This window comes from Physcomitrium patens, chromosome 10, assembly GCF_059467195.1.
Source record: "Physcomitrium patens ecotype Gransden chromosome 10, ASM5946719v1, whole genome shotgun sequence".
Taxonomy (NCBI): Eukaryota; Viridiplantae; Streptophyta; class Bryopsida; order Funariales; family Funariaceae; genus Physcomitrium; species Physcomitrium patens.
The window spans coordinates 17,799,482-17,816,604 of NC_143419.1; the positions used below are offsets into that span (position 1 = coordinate 17,799,482).

At 24.7% G+C, this 17,123-nt stretch overlaps 1 long non-coding RNA gene across 1 annotated transcript; it reads right to left on the bottom strand.

Annotated features, from left to right (window-relative positions):
• Positions 1–15,436: 15,436 nt before the first annotated feature.
• On the bottom strand, positions 15,437–17,123 carry LOC112287450 (uncharacterized). Its single transcript, XR_002971273.3, has 2 exons — positions 16,746–17,123; positions 15,437–16,611 (listed from the first exon to the last, which is right to left on the bottom strand). It is a non-coding gene; the product is annotated as an uncharacterized LOC112287450 (long non-coding RNA).

Here is a 17,123-nt window from a genome sequence, read left to right on the forward strand (position 1 = left end):
TACACATTCCCTGATATTTTGAGCCAAAACCTTGTCAAATTGCTCAAGATATAGCTCAAGAGACAACCACTAGCAAATCGGGTTACTTACTATCCTTAGATTGCATGCACTGACTTCAAAATCCAATAACTCCTTTACTTCAACTTAGAATCTAGTAAGAATTATGTGAAAAGTGTAGCCGCAAAAATGTTCTCTCTAGTTGCGGTTGCCGATCCTCAATTGCCATCTGTTTGCGTGCGTTATGCCAAAAAGAGTGACAATAGCTCCCAAAACAATACCTTAACTTTGAGCACTTGTATCTCTTTCATATAAACTCCAAACCATACAAAACTTGCACTAAAACCATAGCCAAAAACCTAAAACTTCTGACCTTAGCCTTCAAAACTCAAATGGCCTCGAGAAACTAACCCTAATCCCTAATATGGCCTCGGGCAGCCTCCTCAAAGCCCATTGGTCATGATTTTTGATCAATAGGAATGGAGATTTTCATAATTCATCTCTATTCATCTATATTGGTGCCCTAATTACTCCCTTTGCTACCAAAATCCTTCTTCAATCTTTTTTCTTATAAGATTTATATAATTTATGCTCTAAATACCAAATAAAACAACCAAAAGAAGTTTTCAAAGGTCACCAATGTCTAACAAAGATGATTCTAAATATTTAGAAGTTACTATCAATCAAAACCAATCTTAAAAGCCACTATCAAAAGAAAATTAAAATTATACAAATTCTATAGTAATCTTTTTAAACAACCTCTTCTCAAGGTAATAATCAAATTATATTCTACAACCAACTAAAATCTACTAATATGGTTTTCACCATGTTACTTAATAAATTATATATTAAGTACATAATTACATTATTTTCATATAGTAGTCAAATCACAACATGACAACGTCATGGAGTTGTTAATGTTGTTTCAATTGTAATAATGTTTCTGACTATGCCCCATGTGGCTAGGTTCTTTAAGGCAATGAAGGTTTTCTTTTTTTGTTCCAAAAAAAGAAAAAGAAAAACAAACAAACAAACAAACAAACAAACAAATGGTTGCTTGCAATGGCCTCCATGGCTCCACATTCTCAAAACCAACCACATGGATTATAAATTCTGCTCTCATGCTGATGACAACAATACATCAAGGATACCCAGCCAGCCATACTGCCGCCCATGAGGGAAGCCACACCTTTACATCCTTGCTCCCTTCATCCATAACTGCCTCCCCTCAGTGTGCTGATGGCAACATCATCAATGATGAGCAGGCAATGAGGAGCAGAGGGTCCTTCCTTTTATTCCACCTTATAATTCTTTCTCTATGTGTTTTGTTGTTTTCACACTAGACTAGGGTTTCCTTGGCTATGTTCCACATGTTTATCTATTTTTCAATGTTGTCATTGTTATTATTCTCAGCATTACTATTAACCATACTCGTTCGAACCCCAGTACTTGACATTAAATTCTTAAGCAACCTCTCCTTATAATATTTTTTAAATGACTAGAATTTATAGCAATCATTAATTTTTAAAGAGTACAAATGAGACATCTCACACACAAAAAAATATTATATTTCATGATAAATAAACTTACTAATATTCTGATTTTATATAAATATAAAGTTATTTATTTATTTATTTATTTATTTATTCATATGCTCATCATAAAAAAATCAAAAAAATAATATGATATTTTAGTCTTCTTTTTTTCATTTAAGTGTGATACAATACATATTAATCTCTCAAAGTTTATGTATTTATTATTATAGTATTTTTGTATTTTTTAAATATTTTATTTTGATGCAACCATGGTATTCTTGATGCATTGATTATAGAGATAAGTACATGGTATTTAAGGACCTTAGAATTAGAAATTGGACAATGTGTGAAGCAGTATCACAATCAATAGATTAACTGCCACATTAGCGTATACAATCATGTCACTATGAAAAGGAATCAAATTCCACCTTATGGATTTGTCATATCTAGCATCTAATATATTTTTAGCCATCCATTTCTTATTCCATTTCTAAAACTAGATCAGCATTGCTAAACATTAATTTGTCTAATTTATCTAGATAAGTTTTTAGAATATTTGACCATTGACTAGGAAATGTGTCTAAAATTTTAGTCAAACCTTTTTTGTTTTCCAAAGTTCTCTATTGAATAATAAGTCATTATACTAGTGCCATATCATAAATAGATAAATGTTACATAATAATGACCACGTGGAAATAAACCAATTAAACTGAAAGTGGATGTAAGAATAATCTTTAAATCTATATATAATTAATTTAAGAATTTTTGAATCATAGAGTTAAAATTTAGAGTTTAGGATTGATATAGAAAAGAAGTATCCTTACATGTGCAAGCTCTCCATGCATTCATTGCTAATATTTTATAATAATTAAAACTAAACAATTATTACTTTTTTGTAAGCTTTTGGTTTAAACCAAGTATTCTTCCATTTGAATTTTTATTGGTTATTGAAAATATCTTATTATTTGGAAGTAACTAAGTTCTCATGTCCTTGTTGTTTTTGAATGAATAATCTACCAAACTTAATAGTATTTCCCATGATGTTAATACATAATTTCCAATAATATGTTTAAAAGTCATATATTTTTTCTTTGATTGTATCAAAGAATAGTCTGGTATCTTCATCGTTTCATCTATGAATTTTGCTTTGATGACCACTCTAACCACTTCCACAAAACCTTTTATTTCTTCAAGACCAAATACCTATATATTAAGAGAAGTAGAATTATGTAGCTTAGAGAGTGTATGCTTAAAATGATAAAGTCTTTATTTTTTAAAATTATTTTTTAAAAAATAATTTAGCTTTGGTATATTAAATTACTTTTTAAGTTATATTAAAATTTTAGTCTTCTATATAAAAGATATAATTTTGCAAGAATATTTTATTTAAAATTTCTAAATCAATCCAATTTTTGTATTAAAAAATTATAATCAAGCCTTAAGTATATTTCCTTAAGTTTTTGGATATGTATTAGAAAATTATATCTAAGATCTTTTATTATATATTTTAAGGTCAGATATTTTATTATTATCACTAAGTAATTCAAAATAATTAGAACATTTATTCTATATATATATATATATATATCACTTTTATTTTCCATTTATAATTTTTTTTGCTATTCTTGATAATAAAAATCAGTTATTAAAAAATGTTCATTTTATTACAAAAATTTATTTTAAATTCCAGAAAATAATTTATAATAATAGATTTGAAATAGTTGATGACTTTTGGCCAAGTCTTGCTAATTTGTAGTCAAAATTTTAAGCATTTATTTTATTTATATATAAAGATTTCATTGAATTAAATTACTAGCCTACTAGAAACAAAAAACCATTAATTAATAGTTTTGAGAAAATTATTTTTTTGACAAAATAAGATAGAAACGAATTCAAAATTTTTGGAAAATTTATTTGGATTTTTCAAGACAATCCAAGACATTGAATAATTTTGAAATGATAAAATTAAGAATACATTGAATTTAGAATTACTAAAAAAGATTAGAAAATTACTCAAATATAATAAATTATTAAAACTATAATGACTATTATTAAATGTAAGAAAATTAGAGATTTTAAAAATAAAATTAAGAATAAAAAAGACATTGATAAGGGTGGAGAAGTCCTCACTCTTGCTGCCATATATAATATGTAATTAGGAGCTATGTGCGAATGTTCTATAGGACTATTACATGTCCAACTTTGCAATACATGTTTATAACTTGCTAAACAAGTTTTTTATATGTGCAATATATGACCAATATATACAAGTGGCCAACATATATATATATATATATATATATATATATAGACAACTTACTAGCCAAATTTTCAACCTATCAATCACCTATTAATACATAAGAAGTCAAATCCGCATCTAATAAGCTTCTAAGAAGCTTTTCAATAAGAAACTACCAGATTTACTTACTTCTATTAATTTTTTATTTATTTAGATAATTGATAGTATTGATTAAATCCATGATATTACCTTCTCAAAATAAATTCTAGAAGGAAGAAACATCACATATTAAAAAAATTCAAGATATAATAAATTATATTTATTATATATTTTGATCTTTATTTCTTTTGAAGGTAATTGATAGGTCTTTTTAGCTATTATTAATATTTTATAATGTGGCCAAAAGACTATCCTATTATTTGATTATTATTAAGGCCTTTAAATCCTTTTTATAATAATATATTTGAAACACCATCAAAGATGGTTCCTATTGCCAATAATAGTATTAAAATTTTGAAACCTCTTTTAATATTGTGATACAAAATGCATTTTGAAAGTCTTCATTTCTATTTTTTTATCTTAAAAGATGTGAAAATTTCATTAAATTATTTGATAATTCAAAAAATGATAGTTTGAAAGTTAAATCTATTGGTTGTTGATTTTTTATCTTCTTAAAATGATAAATATACAAAAATTACAAACAAAGATAAAAGAGTAAAATAAAATCTTTGTTCAACTTTATTTTCTTTGTAATAAAGAATTATTTAATTCTTCATCTTAATGGATGTATTTAATAAAAAGTATTGATCTTTATTGCTACATATACAAGATTCATAGATGTCTCCCATGTACATTCATTAATATCATATCCATCTTAATGTATAAGATATTCCAACTTATTTTGGTGCCATCTTGAATCTAAGACCTCTTTCATCTCAAATTCTTGATTGTTATCCATATCTATAAAAAGAAATATAATTTTATTACTTTTTGATATATTTACTATCATCTATGGTTCAAAAAGAGACACATATAATAATTGATGAATCTTTATAAACTTTTATAGATATAATTAATTTATGTAATGAATGAATGAATGAATTAATTAATTAAATTGATTTATTTATAGATAAAAATCGTCATAATTTATAATAATCTAATTTATAATAATCCAATAAAGGCAAATAGTTTTGATATCACAATAAAGTAGTCATACTTTTTTGCCAATGTGCAATTGAGGTTGTTGCTTATAATAGGCATCTACATTGATCTTGAATTATTTTTTAATTTTCTTTAATTGTACCTTAATTATTGCATGTAGCTTTAATAAATGATTTATCAAATCTCATTCAATAAAATTATAAATTTTTGAAAAGTCAATAATATCAAGTTATAGATGATTATTATGATTAATATAAATAAGTGTTTATTGAAAAGATAAATGTATTATGTTATCATTAACAAACTCTGCAAATCGCAAAAGAGTTCAATCATCTTGATTGTAATTGATAGTACATCTCAAATATTGATCCAAAACTTGATTCATTAATTTTATTTGTCTATGTCTTTGAAGATTTATAATCTGATGTCTACTTTTAATATTTTAAAAAAGGTTCTCTAAAACCTTGATATAAATTAAATTTCTTTATTAAATATAATATTTTTTAATAATCTATGATTGCAATAAATATTTTAAAGAAAAAATTTAGATCTTTCTTCATTTTTGATAGTTTTTGTACATAGTATAAAATGTGCCATCTAGATGAAATGATAAATTTTTAATAATATAGAATGATAAAAATTTAAAATTATAAGATTCTTCATAAAATATTTAGAAATAAAATATCATAGATGTTTTAGTATAAGTAATAATTGAAGGAGTTTGTAAAATCAATGATCAGGAGATTTTAATCTTGAACAAATATCACATGATTATACAAAATCTTCTATCATGTTTTACATTTGAGACCACTAGAAATCTCTTAATATTAATTCCAAGGTCTTGTTGTATCCAAACTGTCTTGCAATTAGAAAATTGTATCAAACTTAAAGAATACATAGTTGTATTTTATCTTCTAAAATATATAAGCATCTATGAATATAAAAAAGATTCTTTTTGAATCCAAACTTAGAAGTATAATAAAATTTAATTAAATTATTTTTACTATCATAAAAAAATTAACCTAAGAACATACTTGATTGAACTTCCTCAAAAAATATTGAATTAATAATTAATATTGATTTAATTACTTAAAGATAAAACTTCTTGGATTTCAAAAGAATTGTTTTATATCAATTAAAAACTATAATCTTTCTTTTGGCACAATATAAAAATATTTTCCAAATATTGTTATCTTTCTAGCCAATAAGTGATATTAAATATAAACCTTAATAAAAATAAGCTCCAATAGGCTTAACAACAATTAAAAATATGTGTTGACATGATTTACTTGAAATTCTTATGATCTATATGATAAATTACTAGACTTAAAACGCCTTTTTTATAATAGTGTTATTCTTGAAATTAATCTATAATTGCAAGAATTTCTTTGTTGTGGATATTGTAGGTGATCTTTTTTACTAAAATATTATTTGAATAAAAAGCTACAGAATGAAATTATTATCTACTTTCATAAGTGACAACATTACACTCAAAACAAAGTTTGATGCATTTGCTTGCATAAAAAAACACCTTCTAGAATTTGATGCAATACAAGATTAATTTACAAGTAATATTTGTCTTTAAAGCTTCAAATGATGCTTCTACTACCTTATTCTACTCATGTTTGTCTTTACTAGTCAAAAGTAGTCTTATAGTGTAACACAATTATATGATAAAAAATAAAAAAAATCTATTGCAGAAAAGCATAATTAAAAAAAATAATAGAAAAAAATAATAGAAAAAAATAAATAAGAGATATAAGGTAATAAAAAATTAAAGTGATAATAAAGTCTTTTATAAAAAAAATCTTCTATTTACTTTATATAACTATAGATAGAAAAAAAGTAGTTTAGAAAAATTATTAATACAGATATTTTAAAAAAAATATCAAGAATTATTTAAAACTAAAATTATCTTAAAAAATAAGAATTAGTATCTAAAAAAGTTTGATTGTCAATTAGAATTAAAATAAAATCTCAAGGCACAAAACCATGCAATTAAAATAATCTAAGGATTATTATTTTAATTAAAAAGCAAAGCTAAAGAAGAGACTTTTGGAAATTTTTTTAGCATTGATTTCAAGTAATTTGAACTAATTTGGAGTATTTGGGGCTTTTTAAAGTTAAAAATGTTTCTAGTGATTTTAATCAATTTGAAGTATGTAATGCTTTTCAAAGTTAGAGATATTTTCAATAATTTTAGATTTTAGAAAATAAAAATAAGTCAAAAAAATTAAAAAATTTATAAATATTTTAAGAGATAGACAAAAAAATAAATTAGGTTTATAAAATTTCCAATCTTATATGTCTTTTGAAAATTTAAAATCAATCAAATAATAAGATGAAATAAATTGGAATTTGATTGATTAGGATCTTAAATATTTAATTTTTAGAGTTTGTGAGAATTATTATGGTCACAAACAACCAATTTGTTTAATGAAGCAGAATTTTATAAAAGAATAGTAAATTTAATTTTTAAGAATTTTTAATAGATTAATAAGGAATTATTGCTGCTAGAAGATCAATATCAAGGTTGAAGAAGGAGGACGGTTGGAACTCAAGACAACTAAGAGATCTTTTTTCAATTAATAAGTTTAATTTTTTTTTTAAACTTTTTGTGTTTTTTTGCTTAAAGATTGAAATGTTGCAAAGTTTTTGTTAAGATTAAATATTTGATTAATAGTTATTGAATTTTTAAGAATAATATAGAGACTTAATTAAGATTTAATTAAGGTTTTACTTAGGATTTTATTAGGATTTATTTGGAATTTTATGAATATTTATTTAGGATTTTAATAGAATTAGTTTGAAGTTTCATTAAAATATGGTTAGAATTTGGATAAGATTTGGTTTAGATTTAGTAAAAATTAAGATAGGATTTTATTAAAATTTAACTAAGGTTTCTATTAAAATTATTTAAAATAACTTATTTAATATATTTTTAAAGTTTTTTATATTTTTTAAAATTCATTTATTTTTTCTTTAGGATTTATTTTTTATTATTTATTTAAAATTTTAAAAAACTTCTTTATGATTTCTTTATGATTTTAAGATTTTTTGAATGTAATATTTTCATATAATATTTTTTGAAGATTTTTTATGAATTCTTTAAGATTTGATTATGATTTTTGAGATTTTATTGGAATTATTTAAGATTATATTAGAATTATTAGAGCCTCTATTTATTATAATTTCTAATTATTTTTTCACAATCAAGTACTTTTTGCATTATTAAGCTAGATAATACATTATATGATAACATGTAAGTAGAATTGCAACTTAAAAAACATTCTTGATAGAGATCAAATATTAATTAAATTTTTTTAAAAAATTGAAGACATTTTTTATTATTCATGTCTATTATTTTTTAAATCTAAATGTATATTATTTACAATAAAATATTTTTAAAATTATAAATAAAAAAATCATCTAAAAATTCTTAAAAAACATCATTCACGACATGCTGTAAAATAGCTAGTGTATTTGTAAATATAAAAGGCATCACATTGTATTCTAAACACATATACTTGGCTTAATATGTAATCTTTCATTTATCTCCTCCTTTGATATATACCAAATTGTACAATCATTGAAGATTTATTTTATATAGATCTTTCCTCTATTCAAATAATCAAAAAGTCTTGATATCATAGATAATAAATACTAATTTTTTATAGTGATCTTACTGAGTCTTTGATAAACCAAAAATTTGTAGTAATTTATCTTTTTTCTTCATAAATAAGATAGAAGCTCATATTAGAGATTTCAAATGACATGAAGTATATAGATAAGTTTTGTCAATGTATTCTTTGAATGTATCCAACTTATTTTGTAATAAACTATATATTCGCTCAAATGGTGGTTGAGCTCTTTTTTAAAGATTAATTGAGGAATTATAAGAATAATTTTATGAAAAATTATCTTTATTTTTTTTTAATGTGTCTATAGAAATAAATAAATAAATATAGAAATATTTAATGACTATTTATTTCTATATCTGTAGAAACAATTTCATAGGTAACATATTTAAAAGACAAGGAATAGCCATCTATGACTTTTACATGCATAGGCTTAATTTTTTTAATTAAAATTATATCCTATTTTTTAACAAAATCTTCTTCTATAGATTAAATTGAAGCTTTTAGATCTTAGAATAAAAATTTATAACTTTTTTATCTTGAACAAATGTCTATTATAAAGTAAGGTAAGAAATCTTAAAATATAATAGAATCTTTATTAATGTTACATAAGATTTTAATTATATAATACTTTGATATAATATATTTATATGATAAAAAATAAAAATAAGAGTTTTATAATTGAAGAGACAAGTAAAAAGTTATAGTAGCAAAACATAGATAAAAAGTAGTGAGGTAGTAAAAATGTTTAATGAAAGTGCTTCCTTTCAATAAAAAAATGGCTTCTACTAACTTTATATTTTTATAAATAAAAAATAAAAAAGTATATTATAAAAAAATATATGTATCTTTAAAAAAGAGTAAAGGAGGGCTGTTTTAGCATTTGTTTTATGTAATTTGGATGCAAATTGAATTTTTGAGAATTATTCAAACAAAGAGATATATTCAATGATTTTTGATTTTGAAAAAAAAATAAAAAGACTTATATATTTGAAGAATTTATGAATATTATAGAAAATTTATAGATGAAATTTTATATATTTTTTATTAGACTTGTTTTGAATATATTATAAAAAATTGAGATCTATTAAAAAGTTATATTAATAAGTATAAGAATTTTATTACATAAAAGTCTCAAATATTTGAATTTTAAGGACAGTGTGGTTGTCTACAATCTTGAGAATTTTTTTAATTTGATCAAAAAAAAAATTATAATAAAATATTAGGCTTTAGTATCTATACATTTATAGAATTAAAGAGAAATTATACAATTTAATGATAAGAAATTATTGCTAAAAGATCAACATCCATGTTGAAAAAGGAAGATAGTTGGCATCAAAGAGTTTTAGTAGCTTATTTTTTCAATTGGTACATTTAATATTTTTTCAAACTTTGTGCACTTGTTATTTACTTAAAGATTAAAATACTAATTAAAATTTAATTGAAATCAATGGTTCAATTAATAACTATTCGAATCTAAAAATAGCCAGGTTTTAAGATAAATAAAACAAAGATTTGATTAGAAAGTTTTATTTATCCTAAAATTATTTTTAGGAGTTTTTAGGACTACATTAAGATTTAGTTAGGATTATTTAGGATTTACTTGTGATTTATTGTTTTAGAAAATTAAAAGATTTTTATTTTAAAATATATATATATATATATATATATATATATATTTTAAAATAAAAATCTTTATAATATTAATTTTTGATTTTTTTATATTTAATTTTTAATATCTTTAAAATTTCTTTTTGAGTTTATTAAAGTTTGATTAAAGATTTTAAGATTTAATTGAAGTTTATTTAGAATTCTATTAGACTTACTATGACCTTATTGTTGCAATTTCTTATTTATCTTCTATAGCTAGGTGCTTAATGTATTTCAAGCCAAAAATTTTATATTGTAACAAAAATTCCTATTGTAGCTAAAAAACTTATTTTCCAACACATTATCTTTGTTGATAATCATGCTCTTTATTTTGTGGTTTCAATATTGAATAGTATATTTAGATTTTCTATTATATAATCACAATCCTTTTTTACAATAATAAGTCTTTTTCTAATCAATAAAAAATTTAAAAAATATCCTATCAATTTTCATAGATTTTGACTTTAATGAATAAATTTATGAAATTTAAGAATTCTTATCATAACTTGATTTGTTCCTTTCTAATCAAATCGTTGTTTTATTTATCTTAAAATTTCATTGTTACAAAAAAACAATTATTGCATACAATGACTTAAACAATAAATTGTTCTAATAAATTTACTTTTGGTATTTTAAATAATAAATTTTAACATTATCTTTTAATCCCTATCAAAATTTATTGATAAAACCTTTATCATTCTAATCCATGTCATAAGCCAAGTTTTAAATTAAAAATATATATGTTAAATGACTATGACTTTTATTGAAAAGATATAAATTTTATTTCTATTACTTTTTTTCTATACCTTTTTAAAATATGGTCATAAATACTTTCAAGAATGATTTCAAATACCATATATATATATATATATATATATATATATATATCAATATTTATTCTAATAATTATACATATGAATAGGTAAAAATAGATTAATTTTATTATATCTTCTAGGGAGCTTTTCAAAAGCTTTATCAAAGCAACATTGACTTTATACATATTTATAGTTGATTGATAGGTTAGAAACTTGATCAACAAATTAGCTATGTATTATTTAGGTTGATAACTTGTAAAACAAACTAACAATGTGTTGCACATATAAAGAACTTACCTTGCAAGTTAAGACATGTGTCTTGTAAAGTCAACACGTGTTGGAGGTCCTGTAAAACATTGCCATGTAATCATGTTGTAAGACAACTATATGGTAAAAAATAAAAATATAAATGCTATTAAAGAAGAATCTCATAGAAAGATATAAAAAAACAAGGATAAATAAAATAGACAATATTAAAAGAGAGTCAAAAATTTTTTAAGCAAAAAATACCACAAATTATCAAAAATTGATATTTGGAGAGGACTATTTGTTAACTTAAATTTAAATTAAATCCCAAGGTACAAAACTATACATTTATAGTGATTCCAAGGTTATTTTGACAATCTTAGAATAAAATCTCAAAATAAAACTTTAAGAGAGATTTTTAAAAGTTTTTTTTCATGTCATTTGGATTAATTTTGAGATTTTAAGGAATTTTCAAAGTTAATAATGTACTTTGTAGATTTGAATTTTGAAAAATAAAAAGTTTATAAATTTTAGAATTTTTTGGATTTTTTAGCACATTTATAGGTAAAAACTAGAAAGATTATTGTTATATTTATTGTAAATTTGTGTGAGAAATCAAAAGGTCAATTGTACAATTAAATTAAAGCATATGTGGATTTTTGTCGATTGTAGTGTTGGAAATTAGGATTTAAAGCACTGATGAGGATTTCTAAGATATCTGTCAATCTATCAATTAGATTAAAATATAATTTTGTTCAAAGGTAGCTAACTTGATTTATAATAATTACAAAAAAATAGAATAAAATAAAGGGTAAAATTAAGAGATTGTAGCTTATGAATATCAACATCAAGGTTAGAAAAGGACGTCAGTCAACCCCTGAGCAGAGTTTTGGGATTATTGTCTCTTTGATATGTGCAATCTTCTTCAAATTTGTTGTGCTTGTTGTTAGCTTAGTTTTTGCAGGGTATGCAAATTTTGAGTCAATATCAATGGTTCCATCATTAGTTATTGAATTTTTAATCAGGTATAGGATTTCTTATGAGATTATTTAAAATTTAGGATTTGATTAAAAATTGATTAGAATTGGTTTAGGACCTAAAATTTAATTAGGATTTAAATTTTGTCTAAGATTTGATTAAGATTTAGGATTTTATTGAAATTTGATTAGAATTTAATTAGGATTTATTAAAATTTAACTAAAATTTGATTAGAATATGATTAAGATTTGATCAAGATTTTTTAAAGATTTGATTAAGATTTGATTAGAATTAATTTAGAATTTAGGATTTTATTAGAATTTTATTAATATTTGATCTAGAATTTGGTTAAGATTCATTAGGATTTTAATTAGGATTTTTTCTAGGACTTAATTTAAATTTATTAAGATTTAATTAAGGTTTTAATTAGGATTGATTTAGAATTTGGTTAAAATTTATTAGAATTTTTATTAAGATTAAATTAGGATTTGATTAAGATTTATTTATGATTTACTCAAGATTTCTATTTTTAATATTTAAAAAAATCTTTATTATTTATTTAATTATTTCTATTTATATATTTTTTTGAAGATTTATTTTTATATTTATTTAATTTTTTTTATCATTATTTTTTTAGATTAATTTATGTCCTCTTTGTATTTTTTTGTAACTTCTTTTAAATTGATTAAAGTTTGATTATAGTTATTAAGGATTATTTTAAGTTTTTTTAAGATTTTGTTAGACTTAGTAGGATTATTTTTGTATTTCTACTTACCTTTTACAATTAGGTATCTAATACACTCTTAAGCAAGAATATATGTAATTCGACAATGAAAATCCTAGTTAGAGAGTATATATAGAAGCAAGAATAAAGCCTTCTTCACTTATGGTAACACCTTTTTAGTCCTTAGTCTTGTTTCAAGACTTTTTAATCTTCTTGTCTATAACAATAGCCATTCTAGTTCAATATATTACAATCTTTGAATAACACAAGATTGTATTGAGAATCCTTTTTTTTGAGATTCATGTCCTTGACAGTTTGACAAAAATCCTAACTCATTGTTTTTATTTTGTTCTAGTAGTAAGTAGATTACTTCACTTCTATTATTGTATTTTTGAAGGTTGTTGACTACTTACTTTTAAACTAACTTGTAATTTTTAAACTTTGATTTTTTTCCTTAAAAAGTATGGATTATTTCTCTTTGTTGAAATTTTCATTTGATATCAAAGGTTGTAGATAATCTTCATCTAATTTAATTTTATAAATTTGTTTGATTTGTCTACATAAGAAAAAATTATGGATGCTATTCTCGATAGAAGTGAAAATAGATTTGCAACTATTACAAATCTTCACGACCCTATCAATATTTTTATGGTAGAAATCTCATGTATTTCTAATGTGAATCATAGAAATACTATTCCTATGCTTATGAAAGAAGTCAATAATGAAGTTCAAAATCTACATTAAAAAATTGTGCAATTAAGAAATGCAAATAGATTAAATTCACAATTGAATGTAAGGGTCTTGTTACTACAAATATAAGGGAGACAAGAATATGTATGCCAAAGAAGTTTGATGGAACAAGATCAAGGTTTTGAGGTTTTTACAAGAAATTAAAGCTCAATGTAAAATTGCTGCCTTTTCAATAATCAAATGGATTTACTCAAGTTAAATTTATTAAAGCAATTTTCTCTAGAAGTGTTGTTTCTTGGTTTGCACCTTTGATAGAAAAAGATTCATAACTATTCTATGATTTGAATTCATTCTTAAAAGTGTTTATAATTATATTTTTTTAAAAAATCAAAGAAAAGATAGTAGAGACCAAGCTTGTATTTCTATAATAAGAATCACATTTAACCACTACATATGTTCTTCAATTCTAAAATCTTACTTGTAATGTCGATTGAAATGACAAAGCTCTTATCAATCAATTTTGATATGGATTGAAAGATAATATGAAAGATTTATTGTTGATAATGCTGAGAGTACATTCATTAGAAGAATTTATTGCTGAAGCCATTACATGTGATAATTGATTCTTTAAAAGATGCTAAGAATAAAGATTTCATTAGAGAGGTACAAGTTGAGCTATGGAAATATCTTTTATGTTTTTGGAAGCTTACTCGTTGAGGCCAAGCATATGCAAATTAACACAGTATCTTTTAAGTTTTTTATTGAGTAAGAAAAAACTTATCATTTTGAAAAAGATTTCTGTCTATATTGTAGAGAATCCAAGCATATTGCTTAATATTGTCTAAAGAAGTAACTCAATTATAAAATAAAGAGCATGGTTGTTAAAGAGGACAATGTGTCAAAAAACAAGTTTTTTTAACTACAATAAGAACCATGCAGCTGAAAATCTTACATAATATCTAATAAAGGTCTTATTCTCTCCTTACATCCGTCACCTTGTTTCACAATAGAAGTTTGTTTAGGGTCAAAAAGCCACTAAGTCTTAGCCTTATTAGATTTTGGAACCTTAACACATTTTATAAATAAAGACTTTGTCAAAAAATAAGAAATATCTTTAGTTTCAAAAAACCAAACATGTACGTGTAGAAGTTATAGATGGTTGTTTGTTCTCTTCTAGAGATATTACACATAAAATTGTTCTTTTAGATATAGAAAACATGTTTTCTAATCAAGTATATTCTATAATCTTCTTGGTCAAGATATTAAGAATAATTCTTCTAACTCTAATGTTTCTTTTAAATTCAAATTTGTGAACTAAAACTAATCCCCATTAGTTGAAAGTCTATTTTAATTTACAACTTATTAATTAACTTCCAATTTAATTACTGAAGGTGTCTTCTACTTTGCCTTAAATTCTTAATTTTCTTAACTAGTATAAAGCCACTTTCACACACCACCAAAAAAAAAACCAATACAAGGCATTCAAATAACTCAATAAAAATTCACATTTTGAAGATAATTTTTTATATGATTTAATTTAAGTCTATGAGTTTTTAATTTATATATATATATATATTTATATATATATATATTTATATTTATATATATATTTATATTTATATATATATTTATATATATATATATATATATAATTTTAATTTTTATCTAGCATTAAACATCATCCAAACATAATCAACTTATATCCATAAAAGTTCATCTATTTAGAACCCTAATTCATCCATTCAAACCCTAATTTAATCCAATTGATTTAAACTCACATAAAGTTATTTATTTTTAACCCAAACTCAATGATGTAAATTCAATGTCTTGCCTACTTTCCAAAACCGGATTGAATGTTGGATCTCAACCACTAAGTTGCTAGTAATCTGAAGATAGTCTACAGCAGCTCTAATGATTAGCTTCAGATCAGGATGCCGAAGTTGCACAAAGGGGTTGGAGGGTCCGCTGGCTGTTCACTTACTGTCCTTCCAAAATAATACTGATTACCGATTGATTGTAGAATTCGAAGCCCCTGAAGAAGAACAATGGCCGCTAGCGAAGATCAATCCAACACCAAAATACCTCCTATCGCTTGCGGGAGTCCTCCGCCTCTTCTCCTTCCACAACAAGGCCTCTATCCAATTGAAGTGTCGATTGGATCGGAACTAGCCACGCTAGCTCGACACAAATTTCTACTGCCGTGTCAATTTGAATCCGCTACCAGAACCGCCGCTTGTGCTCTTCCACTGAACAAGACAATGTAGAAGGGGTTTTTCTTTTCTTTTCTTTTCTTTTTTTTCCCCCTTTAGTTCTGGGTGCTCCTTCGCCACAACCTTCAACTTGAATTTTGCGCCTTACACAACCGCAATAAAAGGCTCTCCACAGTGTGGTGAAGTCCTCGTGAACGGTCGGCCCGGCACCATAAGCTATGCCTAGGGCTGAGTTGGTTCGTACTTAACACTGCACCGCCTTCCTCAACCTTCCTAAATTCTCACCGATTCTGTTCCACCGCGAGATATCTTTACCAAAATGCCACCCTCCTTGAGCAGCTTCGACCATGTGCCTCTAGACAATTTGACCTTCTTAGTGACTTTGATGAGTTCCTACGAATTCCATAACGCAATCTGCTTCCTATGATCTAACTGCAACTCCTTAACTAAATGATCAACTAGGCATGCAAAATACGCTCCAATCTACTTGCAAAATCTACGCAAGCCCCCTCTATGTATCCTCTTTGGTGCAATCTTGCATGTGATCTATGTTGCTGTGATGGTCGAGAATCGCTAATGCTTCAATCCCGTCGTGATCCTTTGTTGCACTTACAACTCTCCAACTCATGATCGTCGTGATTGACTTCCAACTGCCACTTAGGCTTGCTTGCACAACGACGATTTCTTTGAAGAACACTAGTCCAGCTAGTGCAACTGATTCTTTGCTCCTGCCAATTGTGTAGAAGTCAAACAACCAAATTAATATTGTACAATGGCTTGGTATACCACAAAATCCGACACCCAACCCTGCACCACAAAGCAGTACTAGTCGCAGTGAAAAACTACGTCCAAGGTTCAATACCTTCCCCAGAGCCAATATCAAGGAAGAAGGTGCTTATGCAGTAGCGTCGACCCAATAAGGCGACTTGAGATCACCCCATCTACTACAAGGACAGCGCTGCAGCAATTAGAACCTTTGTAGTAACTGATTGCACTAGAATCAATTGAAGAACACCTTATGCTGTAACCCTCTGTACTATAACGCCGCAATGTTGCTCCTACACCAGCACAAATCCACGACCTAGAAAAAATGCACTTCTCGGCACTACAACCACGCCCTCAGCCTACCGAGCCGTCGATTGATCACACCAGAACATGAAAAAGAACAAGCTAGTCGTTGATTCCAGCGACGCAGCATCGCTACTGTGCAGGAACAAAAGAAAGAAAGAACTCGCAAGAC